Raw genomic sequence first — 24,011 nt, forward strand, 5'->3', positions numbered from 1 at the left:
CAAGGAAAAGCCCCACAGTACCCCCTAGTGATCAAAGTTTGGTGACCTCCAAATAACAGAAAACACAATAAGTGGACTTTAGATCACAAGAACAAAAAAATGCCCAGAAGCGATGCAAGTCACTGCTGGTGTTCTTTACTTAGGATCCTTTTCATGATAGAAGAATAAAGCAATGGCTGTCGAAAGGCTGCAACTTCCTATTCCTTGGTCTGAAGCCTCAGTCTGAGTAACCAAACAAATATAAAAATGTATATATTCAGAAGGAGAAAAAAACAAAACCTCAGGGGGAATATCTCAAGTATTAGGATTTGTAAAAATAAAATAAAACCAAAGGTTTTGCTGCAACCTTATAGTTGCAAAAAGATGCTTTTTCAGTTATGGGAGCTATTTGCGTTGTTGAGATATACTGATTTATCAGATAGCAGACATCCATATTTCGTACTTATACCTCATCTTAAAATTATTCAAACCAAAAGTCAGGCTCATATATATGCACATACTAAAACTGAGAGTAAGCAAGCACTGATTTATGCATCTGAGGCCAGAATCTGAGTCTTAAATGAAAAAAGAAATACCTCCAATATTTTCAACAGAACTTTATACATATTTAGGCCAAGTTTCAGCAAAGTAATCTGCTGAATTCTAAATGAAATCAATGGAACAGTTCACAAGCTTAAAGCTGAGAGGTACCTAAGTCAGGGCCTTCTTATCTAATAAAGACACACCCGGGTTTACCAAAATAAAAATGAAGAAGGTTCTGTTTTCGCACTTTATCATATTATTGTTTCTTCGAATGATAAAACTCTTAGTTCTTTTGGATTCTCTACCCAGTGAGAAATCACAAACTTATTTGCAGAGGTTCTCTCAGACTGATTCTGGCCTCACTGGCATAGATTTTACACCCCACGCACACTATATGTTACCTAAATTTGAAACCCTACAAAATGTGGATCCTGCTCAAGATCCTGCATATCTTTTGCACAAGAGATATTGTGTGTTCTATTCCAATGCACACAGTTGATCCACCATATTCTAAATTTTACATTGGACTTATTAGCACAGTATTTTAGAGCCTTTCAGATCAACATTTACGTAGCATGAAGTCCCTTCTATAAGCTGTATTCCTCTCTCCTTCCCAGAGGACATCCCTTCAGATCATCCTTTTTTTTTTTTCCTCCTCTTGCAAGTTCTGTTTTTTCTTTTTTTGCAGTTGTGGGGAAGCTTCATCCTTGCAGCTGACAACTTCATAATATCCAGGAAATTGAGATATCGAAGAGGCTGGCAGTTCTTAGATTAGGATCACCAAGGCCATGGGATACCCTTAATCTGGCGTTCCATTTTGTGACAGCCCACTAGAGGAAGGTGGGCTACGGAAGAAGAGGTTGACACTATGATAGAAAATATCTAGAGGAAAAAAATAAGAGGGGAAAAAAGTGAAACAAAGTTAAGCATTTAGGATTTCTTGGGGCAGATGCACTTCTCACTGACACAAAGCTGTATTAGTGTATTTATAGTTTGTTAACAGGAGAGCAAGAGCTGAGGCAAGCAGTAAAATTAAGATAAGAGAGACTGGAGAGGTAAGGAGGGAAATCCACAGCATTCAAAAAGTAGAGGGGCATAAGAAAAAGAAAATGCCCTTGGACGTAACCCTGTGTTGTGTCTCACCCTGAAATCAACTTGGTGCAATTATGGATCCACAAAAATCCAAAACCGTGATAGATCTATGTAGGATTTCCAAACCTGATTCCTACTTGACTCCTTCTCTCTCTTACATTTAACTGTGTAGAAGTATCTAGAAGCTCTATAATAAGCCAGATCAGGTGGCACTAATTTTATCCAGAATAGATCCATTTAAAATGGGGAATAAATACTTTTTTTTTTTTTTTAAAGGCATATACTGTGTATTTCTGCAGACAATGCAAAATGGAGACTATAGGAATAAGTATATTTAAGTTTCGTGGCAAATCCGAAGAGCTGGCAGGCCACTACTTCTGAGGATGAGCTACTAATTTATTAAATTCTTCTTCAGTCCTTCACAAAACTCTGACACAGCACGATAAAGTCTAAGGAAAACATATACGTCATGCTCACAGGTACAACTCTAAGAATAAACAAGTAGTATATACTTTTCCATTATTGATCCCTTTCCTTCTTACCTCCCTTGAGATTGATTTGTATCCATTCCCATCTTCTTATATCTATATTTATTTTGTTTCTTACATGTTTAAATTTAATCTGATTGTGTCCTTAGGCCTGTTGTTGATAATTAAACCCACATATTTTATTCCTTACAGCATGCACTGCAAACTCTGTCTCCAAAAAGGAGTCTGAAGCTCCCCCTTGATCTCAGTAAAATTATAGTTTGGTATCCCTTCTGATTCATTTTGCATTGGGCCTAGGTTTAGATTTTCAGTTGGGGTAAATATGCATTCCTTGATGCCTCTTTTTAAGTCTAAGGGAGGTTTTCTGATTGATGTCAGATGAGTATCTGACCTATGGTTCAAACCTGTTAGCAAGGATGGAAACAGTAATCAAATGCTAGATGTGTCCGGAGCTGCAGTTTTTTTTTTTAATCCTAAACTCAGTAGTCACATACCTGGAATGTGTTTTACTGGAGCAGCCAGGAGTTTAAATCTGTCCCAAAAAAAAGGAAGTGGGGAAGGGGGGAAATAAATAGTAAATTTAGGTTTATACTCAAATATGTTATACCAGGGAGAATTTCATACAATGTCTGTAGTTTTTAGAGTTCCAAGCTCAGAGTCCTTCATGATGACAGTGTGTAAACAAATCAATAGGAGAATATAAACATGTAGGAGTTGATGGTATTGTGCTTTTATGTTCAAAACCAGTTATCATTTCAGTCTTCTCCAGGTAATGTCGTGTTAATTCATCATGAAAGAAAAGTTGGTTACTCTCTTCTGCCTGTTCATTCATCTCCTTATTCAACAGAATCCGAACAAAGTCCATGAGAAAATTTGAGAAAACTGTTGTGGGAGAACTGTGTGAGCCTAATAGTGCAGAAAAGCACTAGTGCAGAAAGTGCTATTCAGAAACATGTAGGCCTTTTTTCCTAGTAATCTCGCTTGAATGTGAGTGCCCCTGAAGCTTCCACATTATTGTTGTGGTTATTTGCTTCTTTTTGTGATTTTTTCATTTAACTGTTCAAAATACTATTGTACAACGGACTCCCCTGGGCTGATGATATTATTGGGCAAGTTGTCGCTAGTGAGAGACAACACTCCCACAGAGTCATGGCCCTGGTGCTGAATACTGGAAATTCTGGAGTTTCTTTATGTTCAGTCCTCAGCTGTCATAATTCAGCGCAATACCATTGAAGTAAAAGATGCTACACTGTTTTATACAGATGTGCAAAATATGTATTGGATTTTTTTTTTACTGAGGAAGGACTGATATCACACAATATTACAGGACAATTAAACTCAAAGTCAACACACAGTGATTAAGGCCTTAGTGCTTTTTAATCATTCAAGGAGCAGCAAGTTCCTCACATGGTAAGGCTGGTTTTCTACAGCCATAGTGGAATTCTGACAATAACAGCCGTACAGATGTTACAGAGGTTGGGACACAGAAAGAACCATGAGCTCAAAATCAAGAGTGACTAGTGAATATACAGCCATCAGCCTTTTTATCTAGAAAATTTATGCAGCTACTTAGCATATTTCCTTGTCCACAGTTGTGAAGTGTCAGTGTCACAGAATTCTTTTGGAAATATCTCATCCATGACAATTCAATACTCTATTTTATGATCATCTTGGATATTCTGGATGCCTAAGTTTATGTCACATCGGCAATAAATAACATGGCTTGTGTTGAAGGCAAAATATGAATGTGAACATAGACCTCCTCTGTCTGTCCCAGACAAAGAGGAACAACAGATCTTTCCATTAAAGACATGTTAACAGTGTTTCAGTTTCAAAGGCTAAGTCAAGGGTTAATTGCCTCCCTAGCACTGAGCTGTAACACTCAAATAGGAACTTCGAGAATAAGAACAGTGCTAGGTAATGGATCAGTGTAGATAATACATTAAGGTTACTAAAATTGCAATCTCCTCACTTTAAAGGGACAGGAAGGGAAAGAATATCATTTTGAAGAAAGTTTCTGTCTCCCACCTTCCCTCTCTTCCCTGTGAATACTATATTGCAGTAGATGACGTTGGATTTCAGAGGAGAGTCAGTGAACGTAGCCCAGCAACAGCTCTGGAAGGCTGTAATCCTCACATTTGGGGAAGTACTAGCACACTGAATAGGTTTAAGGCAGATCTTGTCCCGGAAAGGAACCCTAGGGACAGCCAAGTCTTGACAAAAAGTTTTAATGTCATTGTTATCACTATTTTTTCCAAGTTTCCAATGAAGTCAAATCCCAGGAAAGTACAAATTGGAGAACGTATCAGGTCTTGATGTAGAGAGGTTATGGACTCAGACATTAAGTTACCCCTTGAACGGGGACAAACTACCAATATGTGGTTGTCTCAAGAGGCACTTGTGAATTTTAGCTGCCATATATATGTCAGACTTCGAGAGAGAGCAAAAGCCAGTTTTTGATAACTCATTAGTAGGGTTTTAGATCATGTCTTTGTCTGTATTGCTTTAATTAATTTCAGTGAACAAAAACTCAGGTTTTATTCATGCCTTATTTACCCATACTCCACTGAACTGAATTCACTGAGTATTTGCTGCATGCAAACATAACTTGATGAAGGTCCTCAGAATTTAGATGTGTTTGTCAAAAATATTCTGAATGTTCTCTGCAACTTCCTTTTGTTTTCTTTATTGTCGAGTGTTCAGAACAAAGATTTCATTCGAGATATGCCTGTGATTTTAACTGTTATGCTCAAAAGCATTTGTTGAAAACCAATATTTAAAGCATAAGGCCAAATTCCACTCTGATTTCTGCCACATGGAGCTACATGGTCTTCATGGTATTAGCATAATAAAAAAGCTCAGCGTCAGCTCTTACCTTCAAAAAAGAAAAACATCTGGCATACAGGGCATGTGGACAATATATGAATACAGCATATCCACAGTTATCCCCGTACTGTAGGGTTTCAGTATTTGCAAATGTTTGCAATAAAGGTCTTTTTGAGAAGGTAAGGTAATAAATAGGGGCTTATGGTTGATCACTTTTACTCTCAAAATCTACAGAAAAGATGCACTATGCTGATATATACTGATATGCACTGATATTTGGATTTTTGTAAGGTTTTGTAAGGTTTTGAAAAATAGTGAGTATACGGTACTTTCTGTAAGTGTGTGATCTGCTGTAAGCTGCATTAACTGAAAAGGGAGCTGTTTCTTATTTCTTTCTGACCAAGGCTCTGTATTCTACACTCAGACAAAATATGCAGAAAGTGCAGAGAACAGGGCAAGTTAATTATCAGCTTTGGTTCTAAGAATATTTTGCTCTGGAATGTAGGTGATTATGATTCAGCATAAAAGGCAGCTATTAGCCACTCAATACTCCCTTTCACAGAAAAGGAAAAGAATGATCATCCAGCCTTCTAAATTACACCCCTTCTTTCTAACTTTAGTGAGATTCATTTCTACTTTTTCCTTCAGTCTTTGTTAAAAAAGAAAAAAAGAAATTTAATGATACTATTCTCATTACACAGCTATTGGTTACATAAAATATCTTTGTTTAGAGGCCTAATAAAATTGGTCATATAAAGAGGAAATGAGATTTTTAATGTAAAACGAAACTGACAGTGCTCTTCTATTACTGTGGTCTTATTAGGGAAAAATTCTCTGACATCTGTTTATCCCCTGCAGCCAACCTTGTATTCAGAATACAGTAATTGATTCACAGCATCCACTAGGGATCTAACTGGCTCACTTTTCCACACCGCACTACACAGGTATCTCTGCAGCTAATTCTGAATGTACATCTACATCGTTATCTCCTGGTGAACTGTGACCCGAAACACTTTGGAGGCCCAGATGAAAGTGCTTCCTCACCCCTCCAGTGCTGGGGGTGCAGGCGTTTCTGCAGCGCGGCAATTCACCCAGGACACCCAATCACAACCAGCCCCTTTGAAGCCCTGCTCAGCTGGGAGACCATGAATGATTCATGGCTTCTCTACACACACTAAAGGGGGAAGAGCAAAGCTAGTGTGTATTATTCAGGACTGCATCCTCAATAAGCCTCCGTGTTCAGCAAATTGCTACAACATTTTCTGCTTAGTCCTCACCTGTATACAACATCTCTTTCTGTTTACAGCCTTCTCGTTTTAACAAAGATAGGTTGATTACTTATAAGGCCGTGTTAATTAACATTAATATAAACAAGAGGGCCTAGTATCAGAGCATAAAGGCAACGAGTGAGGGATTATAAGGAAATAAAGGAAGACCAGAAGATCGTAATTTTACAACAGCTGAACTATGAATTTGTTGTTTATCCACTTCCATTTCCATTTCAGCAACTGTCATCCCATAGGCCATTTTGGATCCCAGTTTAGTTTTTGTTTGCAGACTCTAAATGTATCGTATGTCGTATTAGGCAATATTTACAATTAATATCTACAAAAGAGCCTCCAAATTTGCATACATTTAGGTAATAGAGCTGGGTACCAGCCCTGAAAGCGTATCTCCCAGAAACGTCCTACAGGAAAGATGTCACTTCACTTTTATTATTATCCCATTCACAGAAAAGTTTCCATTACAAGAGATAATAGTGGCTCAAATAACAAACTATCTCTTTTCTTTCAGAGACCTCAATAGACGTCTGGGATGGTGGGATCACAAGGTTGCAAATGTCTACCAGCCTTTCCACGCTACTTGCATGGACTGCCCAGGCCCTTCTGGGTCAGAACTTGAAAGCCCTGCTATTTAAGGCAATTACAGAGTATGGCAAAGTCAAAACGGTAAGTAAGTGAATTAATATTGTCCTTATTTCTTCATTCCTGGCATACAGAGGAAATAGCACAATTAAAAGTCACTCAGGAGAGAATGACAGAAAGTGCTAAGAAGGCACAGCATTAAATAAACTGTTCTTATTACTGTAACTGCAGCTTTCCAAATCCTCAAGATGCTTGTCTTCAGAGATAACATATAACAGCTGCTCATTATCAGTTTCTCTTATTTTCAAGGACAATAACTGGGTAATGCAAATCTATAAAACATGTGGGCAATAATTATCACTGATGCAGTGGGATCTCTTGACTTTAAGAAGAATTGTTGTAGGGATAATGATGAAATTGCGGCTACTTATTCATCTTCTCATGTCATTTATTTTGGTGTTTTCTGATATTCGGTCCTTTGCCAAGGTAGCTTGTTTGGACAAGGACATGATTCTGCCATTTATAACGTGCAACTCCATTAACTTTCAGTGGCTTTACTCGTGGAGCAAAGGGCAAACATTGTCAAACAGTGCCAGTATTTCATATCAAGACTTTTCTGTGCTTATATCTGTTCTAATGGCAGATTCTTGATATAGGAGCATTAACTTACTATGTTTATAAATGACCAGCTCTGCAGCTATATTGAAGGAAAAATTAGGTAACACCCACAGGAAGCACAGCTAAGATGAGATTTTGCTTGGAATCCTGTGACTGACATTGTGGAAATACTTTACTAACATTGGTGCAAGTATCAATGTTAATAAACCAGCTTACAATAAGAGCAGAGGAAAATACTGCTGTACCCAGCAATGAAAAAACAATATGATGTTGCTGCCTCTGCTGCTCACAACTTTTAGTCTAGCATTTAGGAAAATAATTTCAAAAAGTGTACTGGGACTTGCTGCATATTCAGTATAGTTATTTTGTCATGTCTTCTTAGGAAAGGGATCCACTCTACTACAATTAATTTTAAGATTAAATTCAAGGAGGTGCTTAAAACTGGATCCCTCACATGTAACGCAAAATGATAGAATCAGAATTCCCATAGAAAAGGTAGTCGCAGTTACTTTTCTTTTAAAATGGGAGAGAAGGAGGAAGAAGAGTCTGCTTTTTATAGCTCCTCAGAGGTAGCACATTTCGGGAAAACCCTGTTTCTCCCCCCCATGATAACCATACTGACTAGGTTACAGAGATCAGTTCCTTGCTGTTTCTCCTCCTGGCTGTGTAAATCTTGTACGCCTTATTTTACTGTGGTTCAGCCTCAGTAGGAAGATCACCAGACAGAAAATGCTCTTGGAAGAAGAGAGATGTGAATGGGAAGAGAACTTAACCTGTCTTTTACAAGCTGAAGAAGTAGCCACGGAGATGAAGTGCACTGTCTCTGCACTTTGAAATGAGGCAACCAAAGATGAACAGGTAACCATGCTCAAGAGAAGGTTTTGCAGAGAGGCAAAAAGCAATTCTTTTGTTGTCTTAATACAGGATATTAAGCTCAAGAAAGAGGCAAGCTGCCAGAGAAGCCCCATTCCTTAGTACTTTTCATGGGATAGCGGCACCTCAATCAATATGTGGGATTTTGGCATTACTTTTCTGACTTGCTTAACTGTCGTTATCTAGAGTACAGAGAGGTTAGGCTTTTAATTATGGGGTTTGGATTTCACTCACAGGCCATATATCCACAATTTCTAATACCGCAGGGTCAAAAAAGTCTATTTTTTATGATTATATGCAAAAAGGTACAGCTTCCTTGCTCACATTTGAGTAATTTAAACAAGCATAATTAAGTTAATTTATTCAAGAATAATTGAATGGAGATGAGAATCACACTTAAGGGATAAACAAAGTAAAATATAAGGCAGAGATATCTACAATAATCCTTTGGAGTTTAAAATGATGAGTAAAATAGTGGCTAAAAGACAATGACTGAACAGAGAAAACTGCTAAACTGAAGGCATGATCTTTAGAACTCTGCATATGCATTTGCATTTAGCACCTGGCCCTAAAACAAGCCTTCAGCCAGAACATGATTATAACCCACAATCCTACCTTGTTTGTCTCCCTTAGGAGAAATTCTCAGCCTCGTGCAGGAAGTCAGTATATGACTTAGTGCGTGCTGCAGCAGAGGTTCAAGTGAGGTTTGCAACAGTACCACGCACCAAACCAGCTCTATAACAAATTCCTCTTAAGAGCAATTTCCAGCTCCAGAGCAAACTGGAGCATACAGCCTGCCTTGCAGTTTAGTTTGAAAGAAGCGTTGCGTTTTTCACAGAGCAATGTAATTTATTTGAAAATTTGGGGACAAGTTACAATGACCACTTAGACTAAAGTTCACCTGGAATATTGAAGGCAGGCTATAACTCAGTAGGTCTTTATAGACATAGGTATATCTACATACATACATATGTACTTATAGATTATGTAAGGCATGTATGATACAGTCTTTCTACACAAAACTAAGAGTGCCAGTCAGGGCAAGAGTGACCAGTATCAGTCTGAGCTGGATTTCCTAATTGCTAGGAGATACAGTCATGCTCCTTCCTTTCTCTCTTTTTGTTCGCTGCAAATGCATTCCTGAATGCACCATGGCTCTGACCCAAGAGAGAAAGGTAAAACTGTGGCCCTGGCTGGACTGATCTATATTTGGCAACTAGGCTACCCTTTGTCCTAATGTGTGCAAAGGTGTATGTGGAAAACGATCCTTCAAATCTGCTTAGATTAAGGACAGTCTAGGACACAGTTGTAATTAGGTCTGGTTTATAACATCGTTAGATAAAAAGCAGGTGATTATGTTTTCAGCCTTCAAGACTATAGCTCTCCTGTACATATATAGCGCTAGATTCAACACGAGCTCTCTCAGTGTATTAATGGTCTTAAAGCCCATTATTAGGTATTGTTCCTATGTATTGTATAGAACAATTGTGCTCAATTTTGATATTTGAACTGTATCTAAGGGCTTGACAACTTGAAGGCTAGGCAACGCATTACTCAGGTCTGAAGAGTCACGTCCCATTTTTAGCTACAGTTTTAAGAGTTAAAGGCTTGTATCTCTGCTGAGCATAGCATGGAGTGACATCTAAGCCTGGGACTGAGACTGAGATGGGATTTGAAACAGTAAGACCATTCAAATATTAGCCATTGAAACACATATTCTAACATAGCGTTGCAATTCATCAGTTGAATATTTTATTATAAAACTGTTTTTAATATCTTTTAAATTTAATACATGGTTAATTTCAGTATACCTAGTTAATTAAACACTCATTTTGAAAGAGTCTTTAACTTGGATTTCTATCATCTCTAAATCCTACATTTGAAACGGATCTTAGTCCTTAATTTTACTGTAAGCTGGTCTGTAAATTTAATGGTATAAACTGCTAACTTTTTAGCTAAAGGGCTCAGCAAGATAACATATCTAGTGACCAGTTTAATACTACCCCAAAGAGAGTAATTTTACTTAAAATTACTATGAAACTCTCTTGATTTCTGAACAATTTCATTAACTCATTAATCAGGTATTTCAGAAGTACATACAAAATAGAATTTTGACTGAGAAGAAAAATTATGGTCAGCAGCCCACTTAGAGTTCTGCAGAATATTTTTAGCAGGCACTAGTGACTTGTAAAACTATGCCTGCTCTAAACAGTACTTTATTTTCCTTGTGCTCTACAACTAACTGGGTGTCCTTTCCAGTTGTCTTTTGTCCTATATCAAAATTGTAAACTTTTTCTACAGAATCCAACTTTTTTTCTTGGCTATTGAATAGGATGTAAAATACACAAAGCAATGCTGGTCCGGGATGTGTTCCCCAATGTTAAAACAGTAGAAACAGTAATAATAGTGATAGTGATGACAATAAAGATTATTGAAAAGATTCAATTATATCTTAGATTTACCATTCAGAAAATTAGTTTAAGCATCAAATTAAGGATGTGGTCAGGACTTCTATCTTACCTATATCAGATTTCCTATTTTCTTCTGTTATAGCATAGATAGATAAGAGAGAAAAGCTAAACTTTTCTTTTAATGTAAATTTTCTTTAAATGTCTTTTCTTTAAACGTAAACTTACTGTTTTACATTTGAATATTTCAGAAAAAAAAGCTTCATTGCCTTCTTATATACAACATTTGAAACTTGGCAACTATTGTTATGCACTAAAATTCAGTTATTTGTAAACAAATTAGTACCATTCTTACTTAGAAGGCTATTATCAGTGGTAACATTTTTCTTCCCTGAATTTGTGTCTGCAACATAGGCAGGTATATTTGAGCTAGTGATCAATATCCCCTTTATACCCAATGCGGAGAAACAGGCATTTCTAGCGTACAATTCATCTGAAGTAGTTTAGATGTTGTCTATTGGTGACACCGCCACAGTGTCAGGAAGGTGAAGATTTAACTCTGATACCATTAGTGTGCCTGAAAGCAGAAAGTATCTCTCGTAGTTCTAGATATGTGATATTGTACATACACTTTCAGTTGTCATATTGACGTGAAAAATGTTTTGAGAATGGCTCTGAAAGAAGGAACAGGGCAAACAAAGGCAGGAAGGGTTGTAAGCATAAAGAAACATTAGGAAAGAAAGTGCAGGAACAAGAAAAGGATTCCAAATACATGGCAAGCCAGAGGGAAGGTGGAAAGTTATTGGATCAAACTAGGGAGCAGGAAGCATATTAGGAAGAAGTGATGTGAGTCAGGCAATTAGATCTATGGAGTTCAGAGCTATCAAGATGAAATCAAAAAGCTTCAGAGCAATGGGAAAGCTAAGGAACATTTAGTGAAAGAATTAGAAGAGGAGAAGGTCAGCGGAGCCCGAGCAAGCAAGGACTGTGGTAGCTGCACGTGAACATCCAGAGCACAGAACCTCTGCAGTGCAGGAACCTGGGAGCACAGAAGGAGGAAATGAGGAAAGCTGGGGAGTCTTACTCACGTGTGTGCATCCCTTAAGAAGGTGCTGTGGCTTAGGATTCAAACTTTCCCTTAGCTACAAGAGGGTATTCATTAAACAATCAGCTTTCAGAGATGAAAGGGAGACAGCTTCACTAGAGGCGTAAGAAAAAGATGAGCAACTATTTTTTGCTGAGTTTTTCTTTTGACCTTACTGTTCGGTTTCTTCTTTACAAATTTTCAGGCCATTTGGCATCCGTGGTAGTCTTGTGTTTCTAAGTAATTGGACAGCTTAACTAAACTACTGATCACTGAAATATCCTTGTCTAAGCAAGCACAGTAGGGGATTCTGAATAAACAAACTAGGCTTTGTGACAGTAACTTCTCCTTTCGGGATGAAAAATTGGGCAAAGGACTAATGAAAATAAATTTAGAATGGTACAGAAGAGGACGAGTCCCTTGTTTGACATAGAAAGAGAAATTCCTCATGTATAAAAATGTTTGAGGAAGGAGAAAGATACTTTAAAGGAAACTTCTTTTTATACATTTCATTTCCCCATACGCTTTTATACACTCTTCTCATTTCCTAACATTTCTGAAAACCTGCTGCATAATTTTCAGAATAGCGCATCAGTCACCAAACTCTCGCAGAAAGACTCACGAGCACTGACAGTTCTTCAGGCTGTAATGATATTTCTACGGGTCTTTTACTCAAAAATATCCTCTTTCTCCTCCCCTCCAATGTGTGTAAACAATGAGTGTAAATGCCAGTTTTGTATGACTCTGCAATTAGCACCAATTAAAATTCATCATTCCCATTGCATCTTTGAGGACATCTGCATCAGTCACACCAAAAATCATTAGAGGTGTAGTTTTCCAAAGGAATACTACTTTTCTCTCAATTGTATTTGTATGTCAATGATGGAATATTTTTCAAGCTATTTGGTTACATTATCAAGCCATGTACATAAGTGGAAAAAAATTACAAATATGCAAACAAAAGGAATATTCACAGGCTGCTAAATGTTGGTAATATAGCAAATGGAATGAAACAAACAAGTTTGGCACATTTTATTTCATTACATTTTATTAATGTTCATAATTTCCTAAAAAGAATACCCATCATCTAAACAATTAAACTGATAAACTTGCTAAAGTGCATATTTGTCTCCTTCTGATAGAACAAAATTATGTTAAAATGAGAACAATAAAATTTAAATGATTAAAAATTGGGATAAGAAAGGGGTAAAAACCCTCAGTAATTACCTGATGGACACAATGGCATTATAGACTACGTCTCAGATCTCACAGTTAAATGAAATGCCAGCTCAGCAGTCTGGTGAGCATGCTAAATAAAGTTTAGCTTGGGAATATAAGCAACTTTCATTCAGGGAAATTTCTCTTTGTTAGGAACAGCATTAATAAAAAAGAATGGATCCAGAGCCTGTTCTTCAAGACCAGAAAGCTATTTCAGCAATTTAAAAACAGAACTAACATGGAAATTAAAACACATTTTTTTTTTATTTTTCTTTCCATGCAGCAAAGACGAAAATTGGACAATGTCCAGAATAGTTCATTGGACACAAGGGGACCAGAGTAGCTGCACAAAAATAAAGGCAGGCTCTGGCAAAACTCAAACTCCTCTTCCTCTTTAAACAACCCTTACCTTTTTGCTTACTTTTTTTCTAAACCTTTTATTGATGTACTTTCACATTTCAGTTGAATAAGGGACAGTTTCAAACAGCATTAGGTAAAAGTTCATCTTTTGGCCAAGTATGTGAAGAAACTTCAGAATATTTTGAAGTGTATGAATTAGTGCTCCTCAGTCTGAACCAAGGCACTAAAGCCAAGGAAGGAGAAAAACATAATATTGATTTTTCTTCAGAGAAAAGAGTAGCCAGTTTTCTACTGATCCCCATCCGCTGTGCTCTCCCATTCTGGGGCTACATCTGTGCTTGCAAAATCTTGACTATTAACTATATCAGGTCAAGCTCTTAGGAACAATTCATTCACAAAACATTCAGCAACCTGTCTCGTGTATCCTTGCTAACAGTTCATCCTCTTACACAGGACTTCCCTGAGCATGCATGCTGTAGTGTGTTTAAATATGCCTATGACTTTAGTACTGTATTTCATGCAAAACTGTTGCACAACTCCTTGATCAAATTCTGACAATTGAAATTCCTCCAGAGGTCCCTTGCAACCTCAGCCGTTCTGTGATTCTGTGATTAAATAATTCCTTAATACCTAGCCTTACAAAAACACTGCACTGAAGATGATCTTAGTGGATCTCGCTCCATCCGTACGCACTAATTTTTCTTTAATTATGTCTAGGCACTGCTAGAGACCCCCGTCCAACTGCAAGTGAGTTGGCCCCAGAGCTGAGTCCAAGAAAAGTGTATTAGTGCTCTGCTACCTGGTTAAGAGGAGGTCTGGCCATGGGGGCTGCGCTGCTGTGAGCGTCCTGTCCTTGTGACAACTTATCCTCTCACCCTGATGCTTTGCTGTAAACACACCAGCCCACTGAGGATTAGTCAGAATTTCAGTGGAGACAGACACATCACTGGAAAATGCTCTTTGGGAGTTACAGCGAGAAGAGGCAGATCATGTGTACAGTTCTAATAGAAGGTCAGTGAGGCCAGAGACTGCAGGAAGGACCTCCTTCTAGAGCAGAAGTTAAAAATGTATGACACTTATAACTACTAAAACTAGCTTTGAAACTATCTCTGGCCCCTATCAATTTTGTTTGATTTAAGCAGATAAGGAAGCATAATGTTGCATTTCTGATATTGCTCAGTGAAGGAATGTTTTGACAAACCAAAATCAGAGTTTGAGGTTCATTACGTGATCAACGAACAAGAGCATATTGTTCAGAAGGAAGTAACTTTGTCCTAAATACCAAGAGTTTCAGAAATTGTGGCACTAAAAAAAATTTTTTATGTGCAAAAATCATTTAAATAAAGACTGCATTTAGCTGTTTTCCTTCATCTGAAAGTATCTCTTTAAGAGAATCAACCTTAATTTTATTAATTTGGAGACGAAAGAAAACAGGCAGATGCATAACACTGACATCTTTATAAAATATTTAACAAAGGTATCTGTCGAGGTTTTCTTTATTTTTTTCACACCCTAAGCTTCCGTCTACTACTTGACATAGAAAAAAAGTCAGGATCTGAGCCAAATGGAAAAAGCATATCGGATCTCCAGAAATCACATCACTAGAGAACACAATCATTTTCTGACTTTCAGACTTATAAGAAAAGAATATTGTTAACTTCTCACCATATAAATAGGACACTTTTAAGCATTCTTTTGCCTTTTTTTTTTTTTTTTCTTTTTGCTAAACTTAAATCTTATCTGTGAAATCCGACAGGGCTCAGCTGAAAATCCGTTAGCATTAAGAAAGGGCTGGATTCCACTCACAGAAACTAAATTATGGGTTAGTCCCGATGGAGAGAAGGTGAGTGGGCAGAGCTGAATTTCCTCCTCTAACATGCATCAATGATTTAAATCATGGCTAGATGCATACCTGGAAAGAATAAAGGTCTGTGAGTCTCAGTAATATTTAAGATTAATTCAAGGGGCAAAGAAAGATGGCAAAGGGTGTGAACCAGATTAATCAGTTAATCTTCTCTAGCAACAGATGTTTATTTGAAAGGAAAGAGCACATCGCTTCAAGATAAGAGTTTTAGACGTCAGTAATCTGAACTTATCACTTGTGTGCATATATTTTAAAGAATGAGGTATATTCAAGAATCACCTTGATTTATCAAGTCAAGATTTCAAAAGGGAATATAAAATGTATACCTACAAGTACACATATCTATGTGTTTCTACATATATGCAAATACATATTTTATGAAGCTAAATATAGGTTGATGCAGTATCAAGTATCCAATTTTTTCCACAAAATTCTTCGCTGTACGTTAAAAGCTTGTGACTCACAGCCACTCAACAAAATACAATCTATGCCAAAAAAATGGAAAAAACAGTAGTTGAGGAAAACGTACAAATGCACTCAAATCAACATAGCTCTTCTTTTTACCTGCATTAGTCTTGGTGGTAGTTGGCAAGCAAACGGACAAGCCATAGAAACGAATAAGCTTTTGAAATCTCTTGACTAGGTACCTCACTGATGTGATGCTTAGATCTAGAATGTCCCACTCTCAGAAGTAATGCTCAAATTAAACAAATGTGATGAAACGAAAAGCCAAAGGCAGTCCTACAGTCATCGTCCACCAGTAAAAAAGCTATAATGTCTCCTACCCCCAAAATCTGCACCTATGGGAAGGCAAAACTGGGCTATTCATTTTAATAAAATGGAAGATCTTTTTTTCCTAACATCAGCAATGAATGGTGACAGTGCTAGCTACTTTTCTAGGAGTCATGCTTCTACCACATGTAGATTAAATTATATGCCTTGATAGATGACATTTCAGTAGAAGCAATAAATGCTGGCGTCTTAAAGCAGAAGCTGCTCTTTTCTCCTCTTTACACAATGCTCAAAATTATCTTGTCTTACATTATCATAAACATCTGCCTTTGAAGTCTGTTTCATATGTTACTTAATTATTTTGCCATTTACCAGAATTATATTGTGCACAGAGGGTATTCATTCCAGCTACCTCGTATTAATTTGAAGTTACTGGTCTTAAGCATCATTGGAGGGAGAGTTTCAGATAATAGACCATATTGAAGTAAGCAGTTCTAAAAGGCTATCAAATTTTCCTAAGAAAATATGGTCTTATTATGAATTTGTTGTCTTTGGATACCTACCAGTGAGAAACTTTTCAAACAATTTGCTAATGCAGATGCAAAAATATTTCTGATTATGCATGCTGTAGTATGGTTAAATATGCCCATGACTTTAGTACCGTATTTCATGCAAAACTGTTACACAACTCCTTGATCAAATGCTAACAATTTAAATTCCTTACTATTTCCAAATAAAAGGTTTATTATATCTGTTTTTGTTGATTTGTGCAAAAAAATAAAAGAGGAGGTTTGGCTATCTTTTACACAACTTGTAAAAGAGATATAGTAAAAGGCATATTATATCCTTCAGTCAGCAAGACACAAAATTCTCCATTCCCCTTGCAGAATTCATACAGCCCCTTGTGGACTTAAGTCCCCATCAAACTCACTGCCACCCAGAGATGAAAAATATCTTACTTGCAATTCCAGTGCATGCTGTCGATAACCTGCAAGATGTCCATACCAGAGAATAACATGACTGGCTCTGCATATGTCTGGGGCTCATTAAAATTAAGCAGTCCTTTTTACGTATAGTGAACAATTAACTTTATGTAAAGCTCCTGCTGTATGTTCTTGCCTTGGGGCACTGTTTGCTGTGAAAGACAAAATAAAAATTGGGGTCTTGATCTGTCGAAGTGCCGAGAAGCTCAGCTACTGTTGAATTCAATGCATCTTTGGTACCTTCCATTCTTGTTTAATTCAATGTCAACGTAAGGTGCTCAGCCACTCTGCAAGGTTCTCTGAGACCTGGGGTTTGGGCTCTGCTGTTCTTGTACCCTGCAGTGTCACTTCCTATCCATCTCACACAGACAAAGCTCCTCTTTAAAACAGCAAAATCTCCAATGCCAGCCATGTTGGATCAGGCCCTTAAAATTTTTTTTTTCCCCGCCCACTATCGTCATGACTTTTGAAACACTAAGAGCGTTAACCTGTTTGCAGTGTTTATGCCCAGCTGTAGGAAACTGCTGCCTTACGCAGTCATTCCTAACACATTTTGTAGTGCCTCGTAAGAAGATTACTGAAACATGTGAATCTTTTTCTTAAACATTGTTAATAAAATATTAAACTGTGTATTAACATTTTCAGAATGACATTCTCATGTCTTGAGTTTATTTATAGTGAAAATAAAACTTTCTGAACATGCAATGATTTAACCTTGTCCTGTATTAATACAGAATATGTTGAATGGGAGACAAACACATTTATGTTTATACAGTTCATATTTCCATTATCTATATATCTTTACATAATTCAGAGGCATGAATCATGGTAATTTTATAGGCAATAAAAATAACAGTTCTGAACTTCTTTTATGTTTATTGTAGCTTCTTGTAATATTACCTTGATTTTTATATAAAAATACCTTTAGATGAGTCTTTTTTTTTGATGCTTACATCTTTAACTGTACTTCTCTTTGCTTTTCTATAAATCTACAGCATGAAATCACAATTCTAAAATCTCACTCTTTCTTTTTGGGCAAGTTTATGCATTGCAATTACATCTGACCTGTTACCCAGGATTTCTTAATTTTCCCTTTATCAAAATGCTGAATAACTGTTTATCATCACAATTCACTTCCATGTGTCCACTACACATTTTAAACAACCATGTAGAATGGTGATCTTATCTGGATCTTCAGATAGGAAAAAATATGTATTTTACAAGGAAAGATAGTTTTTAAAAAGATGGGCAGTTAAACAGGAACACGACACGCAAGAGTTTGAATTCTAATTCAAGTTAATAAAGAGTATCTTTATAATCAAATGGATAGATTTCCATGCTAGTCATTCCCTTTTAAATTGGTGCTGGTTTACTGATCGACAGGATTTCAGCCTAATTTTCTTGGTTTTATTTTTCACTGTTATGAACTGTCTTTTCTTTTTAGTAACCTAGTAATTAGTAATTCAGAAAAGGGGATTTTTGAGTTACAGTGAGTTCCTCTGAATCATTCTTGTTACATATTCTTTTACATTTATTTGTCAGATAAATGAAAAATCTACTACCAAGAATTCCTCTGTCTATTAGTCAGTCTATAGTTTATTTTAAACATCATTCTAAAGAACTCATACCAAGATGCTTTTTTAAATACACTTACATTGCAGGGAGCCTAATGGAAATACACTTACCAGAAAAAAGAAAATATACTCGTATAAATGACCATTTGATCTAAGTGAGGAAAACAGAATCAGGCCAGTTGATTTGCTCTCAAATTACATTTGTAGGCATTATCCAAGAACTTCCAAAATAAATATAGTTCTTTTAATCTTTTCTTTTTCGTTTTCATTTTATATTGTACCTCATTTTTTCTTTTTCTTAGGAAAGAATATGTTTTGATATTTCCATCTCTGAGTTGATTTTTTTTCTTTCTTTCTAAATATGAGAGAACATGTTGTATGTCCATTTCTTGTGGTTTATTTTCCTTGGAGAATTCCCAAGACTATGCACTGACAGATCTTGGAAACCAAGGGGGAGTCTACTTACAGGATTAAAGGCGAGAACCTCAATTAGACTATCTCTGATTTCTTCAGATGTTTTTTCTAATCTTTTAATATGGGATTAAAGTCAGCTAGAACCTAGCTTGCTTTTTTTCCCTTAGCTGAGATCTTTGTTGCAATGCAAGCTAGATACACTTTTTGTTTCTTAATTAAAAAAAAGAGGGAGGAAGAAAAGAAAAAGGAAAAAGGCAAATCTCTTTCTCTAATTTGGCGTCGTTTTAGTCCAGATGAGTATAATGAACTTTTGTCAGCTCTTATGTGATACTGCGTACAAAATAGCTTGATAAGCAATGTGAAGCATACACACCCTTCTCAATGATCTGCAGGAAAACTCCCTCAGAGACTGATTAGCCCATGCTTGTCACAAGTAGGGGAGATAATTATGGGGGCTTAACAATCTATATGGTGGATCTTTTGAGAGGAGAAGGGTAGATCTAAGACTGTCTCATGGATCAGCCATGATTTTTAATATTACAGATAACATGTGTTTTTTTTAGGATGTCCCTGGAGCCTGGGTAGTGACTCTTCCCATAGAGTGACATTATATTACTTTTTGAGAAGATAAAAATTGTTCAAATTAGATTATCCCTAATTAGTATAATCTTAGGAGCCATTCTGAAAAGTTTATTGCACCCATGCTGGCAGTCTCTGATTCCATATTGAGAGCTTATTACAATATGCATGCTATTCTTTAACCATGGAAATGAATGCATGGTACATAAAAGTAATGTTGTATTTCTTCATTTAATAAACCTCACATTCTACTCTCATTCCAAAGCTAATAGCTGCTTTTATGGATCTCTGTGTATTAGATAACACAATATTTAATAAGATTTTTTAAATTTTTTTGTGTAAGTAAAGAATATGTCATTCCATCAGTAATTTACATCAATTAGAAAAATGTATTTCTTAAGCAGTGCTGGCAATATTTGGGGAGGGCTTTAACAAATGCTTAGGAAAATATAGTGTTTTTTAGCCTTATTTATAAACACAGAGATCCTATGAACACTTAGTCTTTTTCCTGTGTGCATATATATTACAGTACTAAGCAGAACGGTTTGTAACACAGACACATTTCTGCTGTCTTATCTGCTCTCAGTGACTACAATAGAACTTGCGGATGCCCAGCCTAAATCTGAACTGGCACAGTGCATAGCTATGCTCTTACCTACCTTTCCTCAACCCTCAGAAAATTAAGATACAATTCTCCCTTGAGACAGGTGTGAAAATGCTGCAGAAGCAGCTTTACCTGTTAAACAAGCACAGAGGCTTGAACCACCTCTCTCACAAAACCTTTTTGCCACTTGTGACTGGTGGTACCACCCAGGAATTTTGGATGCTTTCCAGTGCAGCTTTCATCAAGGTGATATGAAATGATGATATATTCATCATTTTATGACCTGTTATTTCCATTTCATCTTCTCACTGGATTTTCCTCACCCCTTTGTCCACCTCATTTTTATAGATTACCAGCCCACCTACCTGGCCTGCATTGCTGCTGCTGCTGCACTTCGTATGTAGCCAGAGAAGGCAGCTGCTTGTGCTTTCGCAGTGTGCAAAATCTGGATGACTCACATAGGATGTATAACTTCCACAGCTGCTCCCTGTTTCCCTTGAGGCATGCTCCCTCTTGGAGCAGGTTAGCCGCAGCTGTCCACAAGCGGTGAGTTTTGCTCTGCACCCTTATAACTGAGGAAAGTGCTCGCTTACACGCAACCCTAACATAAAATTAACACAGTCTTACGCAAATGACAGTAATTTTTTTCCCCCCACTTCCTTTCCGAAGGGCTTTCAGGGCCTGTGGTTATTAACAACAAAGCTAAAGCCTCATGTTTAGGCTTCTACAGCAGTCTTCTTTCTACAAGCAGACCCCCTCAGCAACATTATGGGAAGATCCCGAGTGGGAGTAAATTGAAGTAACTTTGTTAAATTTAGCAAAGATTCACTGATTTACACTATCCAGGGCGTTGTCCTTACATCTTGCATGGGCTTTTTGTCTTCTAGTTAAAGTAACACCACTCCTAAGTTTACAAATTATCTTTGACCTCTTCTTTGCAGAGGGATCTAAAATGAAACTTTGCCTTCCTTCCTCAGCACAGAACTTAAAACAATGGCTAGAGCCTCATTTATTGGCAGGGAGGTATTGTCTTTGCCCTGTCTGTTTCTGAAGTTTCTTTACCACAGAATGGCAACAGGAGTGTAAAGACTGTTTCAAAAGAGCTGAAAGATTCTCATTCATGAGTATTTCTAGGTCTAATCTTGTAACAGACTAAGGCCACGATAATGCATTCTGTGGTGACCTGTGGATCAGGCAGATTTACTGAAACACATTTCATTGATTTCTGGCTATGAGTTGCAATTGATCCTGCTACTCTTAGCCATCCTTGCAAAGCTAGCCAGTGCCACTAATCCTCTTAAGCAGCAGTCAAGAGATGCAGATAAAAGCTGATGATTCACCTTGGTTCAAATAACAGCGCTCTTAAAAAGAAAATAGACGATTCACTCCTTGGGTATAAAAATGTATAATCTGCATGCTGACTGCATGTTGTGACATAGTGGAGCATATTTCAAGCCTATTAATTAAGAAAATAAAAGACTGAGAGCTCAGAAACTACAACTAACAAAAGCAATAATTCTTCTAGCTTTTCATAAGTAAATACCCAGCTTTTCATAAGTAAATACTCAGAAAACCAAATATAAATGATTTTGTATAGAATGATTGTACTTAGATGAACCTGAGAGCAGAGGAGGCAGCTGTTCTTGCAAATCAAACATTTTTTATTTCAAGACAAAGGAAAGGGTTTGCAGAGAACCACAAAATAATCTAAGTGCAACATTCTGCCATTGGGTCAAAACATATACAGCAGAATACTGTTTTAGGAAGAAACACTACTATTACATAAGCAAGCACCACAATGAAAACATGGCACAATAGCATAAAGACTACCCAGACAAATGTGGGGAAAAGTATATGTTCACATTAAGCCCACAAATTTGCTCTAATGGCATTCACAACCTTTTCATTGTACTTCCCATGAAGAAACATGTAAAAAATGTTGTGTTTTATTGAGAAGTTGAAAGACAATGAAAGTTGGGTGAATTTCTCCTGTGAGCATGTTCACGAGGTCTTTAGTGGGAATGTTCAACGGGACTATCAGCAGCTCTCTTTCATCTCTTGAAAAAAGTTTGCAGCATCTCATAAGAAGGTTAAAACAATACCATGAGAATTTGATGCCCAAAACACATACCATGAAAGGCAAATAGAGTTAGGGGCACAATTAAAACAGGGTTATTTGTCCAATCCATATGATAAAATATGTTTACGCAGTCAAACAATATTAAATAGCAAGCAAACTCCTTGTGTGCACTTATTGATTACTAAAGGGATCTTAATTCATCACATAAAGTGTTTGCTGGGAATAGTTCGCTCAGTAGTCAAGTCATCATACTGTGGCTATTTTATAACTTTAGGACTCTACTCAGCTGTATATTCCCTCTTCTCTACAGTGCTAGAAGGAAACAAAGATCTGTTTTCTTCCTTACCTCCCCTCTGTTGCCTTTGCAATGCCAGAGGGCAGCTCATCCACTGCCCCCCTGTCAAGCAGAGTCCTTTGCCCAGGCATGACACTGAAGCTTCAAGATCTCAGGAAGGCAAAATTGAGGTCTGCGAATCACAGTCAGTTCACACTCCAGTATCACTTGCCACGGTGCACCCACAGGCCCACGTTTCTTCAAATGAACTTTAAGAGCTTAGAGAGGTAAAGCATTTGATCATTCGAGGCTCCCTGATAGTCACTGCAGAGAAATAAACTCCTCCAAATGGCAGTTCACATCTTAGATCAGGTCCAAACTTCAGATGGCAGTTCCCAACTCCAGTTCCTCACTAGGCTTCCTCAAGTCAGACAGGGTGATTTACCCCAGAGGTTCTCTGTATTTACGGCTCGAACGTCTGCTTAGCCCCTGAAGAAACATGAATCCATGTTTGTTGTCTTATTGTGATCAGCACCTTCGAGACAACATGAAGAAGGAAGGAATTAACTGAAAAATCATTGGAGAAATAGTGAATCTCTTTGCTGCTACAGACCATATTCTAGTCTTATAATTTCACTGTCAGTATAACTCCACTGAGCTCCCTGAATTAATATTTGTGTAGAAGATCTGCTTCTGACCCCTGTTCCCTGACAGATATTTCTGTGAGTCTTTATCGATTCATAGATCAGAATTTTCATTTGTAACTTTGCTCTTCTTTCAGAGTTTTGCGTTGTAGCTGCCACAAATTGAGTTAGTACACACTGATCTCTGTCATGTCGCTGAGATGTCAGCATTTTGTTATCTTAATCCATTTCAAAAGTTCAATTTTTCACTTGCACCTACGTGGTTTGAACTTTTATTGCTGAAGTTCTATAGCTGCAATGTACTATTTGTGCAGTTATAATAGCGTAAAAATGTAGACTTGGACTTTTTTTTTTTTGGCAGATAAGAAATGAAATGTGTTTGGTGTTTTTAGTGTGTTTGGTGTTTTTGATTTGCTCATGAAAACAGAAAAAAAAAGGGGGAAGCAAATTTCCACAAAATAATACAAGTCTAGAGGAAAAGTTGACCATAGTGAAAATTTGTGAGGCGATGACAGAACAGAAACCAATTTTGGTACTACTGTCAAATCTTTTCAGCTATGTCTAAGCTGTCAAGGAAAAGCAGTGCGTAGCAGTCGAGGGCACATGCTGCGCTACGAGGCCAAGCGGCAGGAACTGATTTCCACGTCCTCTGCTTAGGGAGCCCTTTCAAGCAGATTTGGCTTTGAGATAGGTCTAAAGCAGAGGAGGGAGGCAATAAACAAGAAAGATTAGTGAACAGTCAGGTATGTGGTGCTCAGACTTGCTGCTTGGAACTATAATTCATATTATAGACCTGCCTTGGTGCTGTATCCTAATTCACGCACAAGTACATTGCAGCACATCCCCCACCACCATCTCCTCATTCTTCAGGCCTGAGTACTTGGCTCGAACGCACTCTGGCTCCTTTCC

The sequence above is a fragment of the Struthio camelus genome, chromosome 1 (assembly GCF_040807025.1).
Source record: "Struthio camelus isolate bStrCam1 chromosome 1, bStrCam1.hap1, whole genome shotgun sequence".
Lineage (NCBI taxonomy): Eukaryota > Metazoa > Chordata > Aves > Struthioniformes > Struthionidae > Struthio > Struthio camelus.